Source organism: Chiloscyllium punctatum, chromosome 50, assembly GCF_047496795.1.
Source record: "Chiloscyllium punctatum isolate Juve2018m chromosome 50, sChiPun1.3, whole genome shotgun sequence".
NCBI classification, from domain to species: domain Eukaryota; kingdom Metazoa; phylum Chordata; class Chondrichthyes; order Orectolobiformes; family Hemiscylliidae; genus Chiloscyllium; species Chiloscyllium punctatum.
In genome coordinates this window covers 52,668,342-52,678,064 of record NC_092788.1, presented here as the reverse complement: position 1 = coordinate 52,678,064, position 9,723 = coordinate 52,668,342, and the positions used below count along the sequence as shown (strand labels likewise).

Sequence of the window (9,723 nt, the reverse complement as noted above, 5' to 3'; positions counted from 1 at the left end):
CCATGACTCGCCGTGTCCTGGTTAATGTGACACTGCGCATGCCCTTCATAGAAACCAAACTGCGCGTGCGTCGGAGGTTGTCAGTGAGTTCATAGAGAATATTCATATCTGCACAGAATCACGGGGGAAATATTCGACATTAACAATTGCTCTGTCGAGTTACAGTCATTGAGATGGTTAATATGTAAATAGATTGTTCGGTCTAACTTTACCATACCGGCCAGGTATCTAAATTACCAATCGTTCTGGGAGTTTGCAAATAAGTTTGTTAGTCGAGTTGTGTAAATCGAATGGAAATATGTCCATTGTCAGATTTTCATCTTAATTATTTCTTTAAAAAAACACATTGGTTTATGAGAGGTGTTTAATGCTCTGCTATGCCGTGACAATGATCAATCCTGCAAAGCAGTTTGCCTTCTGACCAATCCTGAAGCGTTCACTCCCGAGAATGCATTGGCCCCGCTCCGTCAGGTAAGGGGTAGATGTAGGGGCATGGGTGGGATGCGCTTCGGCGGGGCGGTGTGGACTTGTTGGGCCGAAGGGCCTGTTTCCACACTGTAAGTAATCTAATCTAATCTAATCTCACTCACTCTGCTCGGTCCTCCAGTTCCGCCCCTTCCTTCCAAAAGCAGAGGTGATTCAGGTGCGACTCAGCAGTTAAGCAACAGAAACATTAAGGGACAAGGGAAGTTGGAGTCGATGCCTTGTGATGCAGGGAAAATATCCCGAATCTTGGACCGAGAGACCGGCGTTCAATTCACAGGTAGTGCAGGTGTGTGTAAAAACAACTTTGAACAGGTTCGTGAGGGAAAATAAGGGAAGTCAGGAACCGAGTAAAAACAATAGAAAACCCATACAATGTGGTGGTGTTCTCAATAGTCAGATGATTTTAGTCTTTACCAACTGTTTCAGAGTCCCAATACAGTCTGTACCACTCCTCCTTGTGCACATATACCACGATTGTGGGGTAAAGTGTTGTAGTGGGATATAAAGGTGCTTTTCTAGAACTCACTCGGTTTTGGAGTTTAAAATGGGTGAGAAAGAGTAGGGTTCTGTATGGAGTTACCTGTTCCCCTCCTGCTGCAGCATCTCATTACTGCCCTAACTCTACCTCGTACGTGTTTGGTAGAGATCACTGTCATTTCATAAACTCACAACACAAGATCCGTCACTCTGTTTAAGACAGCAGAAATCTCTTTTAACACTATAGTCATGACATACATGAACCTGTTGCAGTGCTTCAAACTCCATGACAGACTCGGTCTGGAACCTCCTCTATCCTTAAGACTTTATGCACTGCTTGCACTTATCCATTTCCCCTTTGCACGTTCCCTTTCCAACCCACCCCACCTGTATCATTCCACAGTTGGAGCTGTCAAGGGCAGAAGTCTGTGGAATAGCCTCCCTAACCTTCTCTATCTTCCTTTTAAGATGTATTTTAAAAACATTCTCTTTAATCAATGTTTTGATCATCCATGAAGCACCTTAGGAGATTTGCCATTGTGAAAGTTCCATACAATGCAAGTAGTTGTTGGTATTGCCATACATTAGGAGAAACAGGAATGATGCAGTCAAAATTCTAACAAGAAAGTCACCGATAGGTGCAATGTATAGGCCACCAAATAATTACATCACATTGGCATGGGCAATAAACAAATAAATAACTAATGCCTGTACAAATGGTACAGCTATTATCATAGGTGATTTTAATCTACATGTAGATTGGTCAAACCAGCTCAGTCAAGGTAGCCTTGAGGAGTTCACTAAGTGTATTCATGATAGTTTTATTGAACAGTATGAAATGGAACTGACAAGGGAGCAAGCTATCCAAGATCTGGCCCCTGTGCAATGAGGCAGGAATAATTAATGGATCCCCTGGGAAGAAGCGATCACCGTATGGTTGAATTAGAATACCGATGGAGAGTGTGAAGATAAAATCTAATAACTGAGTCCTGTGCTTGAACACCTGGAACTACAATTGAATGAGAGAGAATCTGGATAAAGTAGACTGTAAACAAAAAATTTATGGTGGGAAGTTGATGAGCAGTGGAAGATTTTCAAAGACATTTTACAAAGTGCTCAGCAAAGATATATTCCAGTGAAACGGAAGGACTGGATGAAAAGGTATACTCGGCAATGGGTATCTAAGGAAAGTGATCAAATTAGACCCGAAGAACATCAGACATAGGAGTGGAAGTAAGGCCATTTGGCCCATCAAGTCCACTCCGCCATTTAATCATGGCTGATGGGCATTTCAACTCCACTCACCCGCATTCTCCCCGTAGCCCTTAATTCCTTGTGACATCAAGAATATATCAATCTCTGCCTTGAAGACATTTAGCATCCCAGCATCCACTGCACTCCATGTCAATGAATTCCACAGGCCCACAACTCTCTGGCTGAAGAAATGTCTCCGCATTTCTGTTCTGAATTTACCCCCGCTAATTGTAAGGCTGTGCCCACCAGTCCTAATCTCCTCACCTAACGGAAACAATTTCCTAGCATCCACCCTTTCCAAAACATGTATTATCTTGAAAGTTTCTATTAGATCTCCCCTTAACCTTCTAAACTCCAATGAATATAATCCCAGGATCCTCAGCCTTTCCTCGTATGTTAGACCTCCCATTCCAGGGATCATCCATGTGAATCTCCGCTGGACATGCTCCAGTGCCAGTATGTCCTTCCTGAGGTATGGGGACCAAAACTGGACACAGTACGCCAAATGGCGCCTAACCAGAGCTTTGTAAAGTCTCAGTAGCGCATCTCTGCTTTTATATTCCAACCCTCTTGAGATAAATGACAACATTGCATTCGCTTTCTTAATCACAGACCCAACCTGCATGTTTACCTTTAGAGAAGCCTCGACTAGCACTCCCAGATCCCTTTGTACTTTGGCTTTATGAATTTTCTCACCGTTTACAAGGTAGTCCATGCTTGTATTCTTTTTTCCAAAGTGCAAGACCTCGCATTTGCTCACATTGAATTTCATCAGCCATTTCCTGGACCACTCTCCCAAACTGTCTAGATCATTCTGCAGACTCCCCACTTCCTCAGTACTACCTGCCTGTCCACCTAACTTCGTATCATTGGCAAACTTCGCTAGAATGCCCCAAGTCCCTTCATCCGAATAATTATTATATAACATGACCACGCAGGTAACCATGCCTGGGATCCAATCAACGACATGTCCAGCAGTAACTTCAGTGCATTTGCTGAATGGGCAGACTGTTAAAGTGCAAGGAGTTATCGAAGCAGCTCAGTCCTCAGTCATACAGTCCCCTCAAGTTCAGACTGTTCAGATCTCTACTATATCTGAATGTGAGGACTCCCAGGAATCTGTGGATAGCATGACTGACTCTCAGAAACATAGAGAAATTCTATCGAGACGGCCTTCATTCAGGAAAATCCTGAATGAACTTTCTTCTGATCCCCCGGTATGCCAAGAAATTGATGAGGAAAAATCAGAAGAAGAGTCTGTCTCAACTGTTACTACAATGACGATGCAGACACCCATCTATCAGACTATCAGCAGTCAATACATTGCTATCACACAGCGGGGGAGTAATTCAGCTGGCCAACAATGGTTCAGATGGAGTGCAAGGACTGCAGACACTAACAATGACCAACGCAGCTACAGCCAAGGTTGGAGCAGCCATTGTACTGTATGCACAAGCCCTGATGGACAGCAAATCTTTGTTGAAAATGTGTTGCTGGAAAAGCGCAGCAGGTCAGGTAGCATCCAAGGAACAGGAGAATCGGCGTTTCGGGCATAAGCCCTTCTGTGCCAGGCAGCCAAGTGCTTGTACGAGGAGCTGCTGAAGATGTCCAAAACTATAAGATCCGTACAACTCCTAACTCCACTGCTGGCCAGGGAATGGTTATGGCATCTTCACCAGTCCTGCAAAGCCAGTCCCAGAATGCTGAAGAAACCACTCATAAATGTGAAATCTGCCTCATGAAAAACAGGGAAGCAGCTCGAGAGTGCCGTCGCAAGAAGAAAGAGTATGTGAAATGCTTGGAGAATCGGGTTGCTATTCTGGAAAATCAAATTGAAAGAGAAGGTGTACAAAGTGGCCAAAAACAGCGTGAAACTAGAACTGGGAAAACGTTAAAGGTCAACTGAAAGCCACAAAAGAGCTATAAAGAAAACTAATATAGAACATGAGAAAAATAAACTAGCACATACTATAAAGACAGAGAGCAAAAGTTTATATAAATATATATAATGAGAAAAGAGTGGCTAAATTAAATGTTGGTCCTTTGGAAAATGAGAAGAAGCATTTAGTTATGGGATATCACAGTGGAGGATGCTAATATCTTTCCAGTAACTAGCAAAGGGACAAAGGTCGGTGAGGATTTGGAAACTATCATTATTACGGAACAGCTAGTTTTAGACTGTTTGGAGGTAATTGAGCTAATGATAGAAAAGTCTTCTGACCCTGATGGAATGCCTCCCAGGGTACGAAAAGAGATGCCAGGAAAAATAGCAAATGCACTGGCAGTAATCTTCTAAAATTCACTGGACTCTGTGGCAGTCCCAGCAGATTGGAAAACAGCAAAAGTTACACCACTGTTTTAAAAAGGAGGTGGACAAAAAGTGGGGAATTATATACCAGTTAGTTTATTCTCTGTAGTGGGAAAGATGCTTGGGTCTATTATCAAGGAAGAAATAACAGAGAATTTCAATAGAAATTGTCCCATTGTACAGATGCAGTATGGGTTCATGAAGGGCAGGTCATGCTTGACCAATCTTTTGGAATTCTATGAAGACATTTCAAGCAAGGTGGACAACGGGGACCCAGTGGATGTGGTGTACCTGGATTTCCAAAAGACCATCAACAAGGTGCTGTGCAAGAAGCTGTTGCACAATATAAGGGTGCATGGCATTAGCGGTAGAGTATTAGCATGGATAGAAGATTGGTAAACTAATAGGAAGCAAACCGTTGGGGACAAATGAGTATTATTCTGGCTGACAATCATTGACAAGTCGTGTGCCTCAGGGATCAGTGTTGGGACTGCAATTATTTACAACTGATACAGATGATTTAGAGTTGGTACTACATGTAGGGTGTCAAAGTTTGCATGTGACACTAAGATGATTAGCAGGACAAAGTGAGCGGAGGACTGTGAAACTTTGCAGAGCAACGTAGATACATTGAGTGGGTAATGGTCTGTCAAATTAAGTAGAATGATTGTAAATATAAAATTTATACTCTTTTTTGTAGTAACATTTAAAAATAAAATAACTTGAATGTTTAAAAAGTTGCATCATTTGCTTTGCAGAGTGACCTGAGCATCCTTCTGCATGAAGGTTGGTCACCAGGTACAACAATCAGTTCAGAAAGCAAATGAAATTTTGTCCTTCGTTGCTGAAAGGAATGTGTTTAAAGGCAGAGGTTATGTTCCAGCTGTATTTGAGTGTTGGTGAGGCCACCCCTGGAGTACTGCATGTAGTTTTTGTCTTCTTACTTGAGAAAGGATGTACCGGCACTAGAAGTGGTGCAGAGGAGGTTAACTAGGTTGATTCCGGAGTTGAGGGGTTTAGTTTAAGAGAGACTGAGTAGATTGGGATTATATTCATCAGAATTCAGAAGAATGGAAAACATATAAAATAATGAATGGAATGGATAAAACAGAAGTAGAGAGATGTTTCGATTGGCAGGTAAAGCCAGGACAAGAGGGCATCACCTCAAAATTAGAGGCAGCAAATTTAAGACTGAATTGAGCTGGAACTTCTTGACCTCTATGGAATTCATTGCCCAGGGAAGTAGTTGATGCTAGTTCAGAAAACGTTTTTAAAGCTACGTTAGATTTTTAAAAACGTAATTAATTAATGAACACGGTGAGAACGTGGGTAAATGGTTCTGTGTCCACGAAATGATCAGCCATGATCTTATTGAATGGCAGAGCAGGCTCGAAGGGCAGGACGGCCTTCTACTGTTCCTACTTCTTACGTTATCTCTCCCTCATTCGTGACTTGGAGGTGTTGGATTGGGATGGACAAAAGTAAAATTCACAGAACACCAGGTTATTGGTCAACAATATTCTTTGGAAGCACTAGATTTGCTGGTTCTTCATCAGGTGGTTTTGAGATGGTGTTGTGTCATTTTTAACTCTTGTAATTCATGAACAGCAACAAAAGCCACGAAGCAATCCGCATGTTCCAGCCAACAATGGGCCCCGGGTGATTGATGTCAGAGGCGGACCAATGGAAAGGCAGAGACAGCGCTGGAGGACCTGCGAGGCAGTTGGTCCTCCGATCAATCAGGATGAATGAGGGGGCGGGACTAGACTATACCACGTGATCATCCTCGCAATCGGTTCGGGATGTGTGGACGGAGAGCCGTTGGTAAAGATAGAAATAAACAGCAGCAAGCGGGAGGGAAATAGTGTTGGTATGGGTTGAGAGGGTTCATAGTCATTTGGTGCACATCGGAAAATACAAATTTGAAACTTAGTCCCGTTTTTGCAGTAAACGGGACAATGCCTCATCTCGCGATTGACTCGAGTAAGCGCCACCATCTTTATTCGGGGCAACGATTAACTGGACTTGTGCAGCCGCCAGCTTTGTAGGGGGCAAAGTTCAGTGGGAGGCATGTGCAGCCTTCTCTGGTAGAGAGACAAAGGAAAGGATTTACACAGAGCATATTCACACACAGAGAAATGGATCTTTTTCTGGATTTGTTTTGTCATTCGTTGAAATGATTTGGATGTGAACAGAGGCGGTATAGTTAGTAAGTTTGCAGGTGACACCAAAATTGGAGGTATTGTGGACAGTGATAACGGGTATTTCAGAGTACAATGGGATATTGATCGGATGGAACAATGGGCTAGGAGTGGCAGATAGGGTTTAATTTAGATAAATGTGAGGTGCTGCATTTTAGAAAAGCAAATCAGAGCGGGACTCACACATTGAATTGTAAGGTCATGGAGAGTCTTGCTGAACAAAGAGACCTTGGAATGCAGGTTCATAGTTCCTTGAAAGTAGCGTCGCAGGTCGATAGGATAGCGAAAAAGGCATTTCGTATGCTTCCCATTATTGGTCAGAGCATTGAGTAAAGGAGCTGGACAGGACATTGGTTAGGTCACTTTTGGAATATTGTGTGCGGTTCTGGTCTCCCTCCTTTCAGAAGGAGGCACTGAAACTTGAAAGGTTTGAGAATTGATTTTCAAGGATGTTGCCAGCGTTGGAGGATTTGAGTTGCAGGGAGAGGCATGATAGGCTGGGGCCATTTTCGCTGCAGTGTTATAGGCTGAGGTGTGATGTTTTAGAGGCTTACAAAAATCGTGAGGGACATGGATACCGTAACTAGACAAGGGTTGGTGGAGCATAGAACTAGAGGATAGAGGTTTAGGGTGGGGGGTGGGGGGGAATTTAAAAGGAGCCTAAAGGGCAACTAAAATTGTAACATTTCAAAGGCATTTGAATAGGAAGTGTTCAGAGGGATGTTGGCCAAGTGCTGGCAAATGCGAATACGTTAGGTTAGAATACTTGGTTGGCACAGATGGGTTGGACTGAAGAGTCTGTTTCTGTGCTAGACATCTCTGACTTTGGGATCATAAAAGTGAACATTGCTCTGATTCATCTCTGGGCTCTTTGATGTCCACTTGTTTGTTAGCTTCCTTAGTCTCTCGTGTGTATTTTTGTTCTCTGTAGTATTTTACTATTACGTTCACAGACCTCTTTGTAAATGAATTGTCCACTGCTGCCCGACTCCTGACCATATGCTGCTCCATTATCAGGTTATTGTTTCCACAATATCTTAGACAGTCAAGAATTCTTTTTTCCAATAAGTGAGTGGATTTTCCTTCCATTTCTGACAGTCAAATTCTGCACCATTTTCATTCCCTATAATTCATATTGCTCTCCCTGAAACATCATGTGTATTTCACCTTCCACAGATACCAGTGATCAAGGCCAAAGCTCTCTTGCCTGTTGAGAAGGTGATGTTTGACTTATTTGTACTGCTGCAGTTTGTATGGTGAAGGTGCTCCCACAACGTGGTTGGGTAGGAGATATTACAGATTATTCACTCAGAGATAGTGAAGAGTAGAAGATATCTGTACAAATCAACACATTTTTAATTTCACAAAAATATTGAGAACTTTTGACATAAGACCACAGATGGAGAATATTATATCCGGTGACCAAAACCATTACCAAATAAGCAATTTTTCAGGAATGACCTCAAGGAAGAAAGCAGATCTTAGAGGGTAGGAATTCCAGACCATTTTGCCTTGGAATCTATAGAAACAGTCACACAGCTGAACCCAAAAATAAACACATCATTGAGAGTCTGAACTAAAATGAGTTGTTGAGATGTGAAAGGGTGTGTGGTGCAGGAAGATAGGAATGATTACAGCCAGGAATTAAGTCAAGGGTGTGAAAGTAAATTGCTGTTGCTTATAAATGGGAGCATTTTGATGGATCAGCAAGTACAAGTGAATACTTGGGCGGTAGAGTTCTCAATATTCTGAAGATTATAGGGAGGGTGATTGTGGGATGCTGGTCAGGAGTGGGTTTAGATAATGAAAGAGAGTTTCAGTAAATGAGCTGAGACTGTGGTGAGGTCAGGTGATATCAATGAAGTCGAAATAGTGGTCTTGGAGTGGGACTGTGCTGTTGCCCTCAGCTGTGGTATTCAGCTGTTTGTCAGTTTGTGAATCAAGTCTGTTACAAGCTCAGAAGCTGATTGGCCCTGGCAGAACCCAAACTGGGTGTCACTGAGCAGGTTATTGTGAGCATGTGCTTGACAGCACTATCGATGACAACTTCCAACACTTCACTGCTGAGGGAGTGTGGACTGATGGAGGGAAATTGGCTGGGTTGAATGTGTCCTGCGTTTTTGTGTTGAACAACACTACTGACATTTGGAAATGTTTCCCAGATGCCAGTGCTGGAGCACAACTTGTCTTGGTGGGCAGCAAGTTCTGGAGGAGAAAGTGAGGACTGCAGGTGCTGGAGATCAGAGCTGAAAATGTGTTGCTGGAAAAGAGCAGCAGGTCAGGAGGCATTCAGGAACTCATTCCTGAAGAAGGGCTCATGCCCAAAACATCGATTCTCCTCCTCCTTGGATGCTGCCTGACCTGCTGTGCTTTTCCAGCAACACATTTACAGCAAGTTCTGGAGCACAGCCATCAGTATTATTGCCACAATGCGGCAGGGCCCATAGCCTTTACACTACTTGTCAATTTCTTGATCTGATTTGAAATGAGTTTTCAACCAATTCAATTCACATCTGTGAAGTCAGGGACCAATAGAGAAGGCTCATCCACTTGGCACTGCTGGCTGAAGATTGCTGCAAATGCTGTTGTCTTATCTGTTGCATGAATGTGTGAGGCTCCTCCATTAGTAAGGGTAGGGATATTGTGATGCTTCCTGCAGTGAGTTGTTTAATTGTCCATCACCATTCCTGACTAGGTGTGGCAGAACTCAGATCTGATCCATTGGTTGTTTGATCACATAGTTCTATTTGGTGTTGCTTGCACTGTAGCTTCACCAGGTTGGCACCACATTTTTAGGTATGCCTGGTATTGCTCCTGGCATGCCCTGCGGAACTCTCCATTGAACCAGGGTTGATTCCCCTGACTTGATGTTAATGGTTGAGTGGGGGATATACCAGGCCATGAGATTTCAGATTGGGCTGGAGTACAGTTCTGCTGCTGCTGTTGGACCACAGTGAGACAGAAGTTGCAGGGTCAGGAGGGCTGATTGTGTGGTTG

At 43.2% G+C, this 9,723-nt stretch overlaps 1 pseudogene; it reads left to right on the top strand.

Annotated features, from left to right (window-relative positions):
- The first annotated feature begins 3,143 nt into the window (after positions 1 to 3,143).
- On the top strand, positions 3,144 to 8,996 carry LOC140470050 (cyclic AMP-responsive element-binding protein 1 pseudogene; annotated as a pseudogene).
- Positions 8,997 to 9,723: the final 727 nt, after the last annotated feature.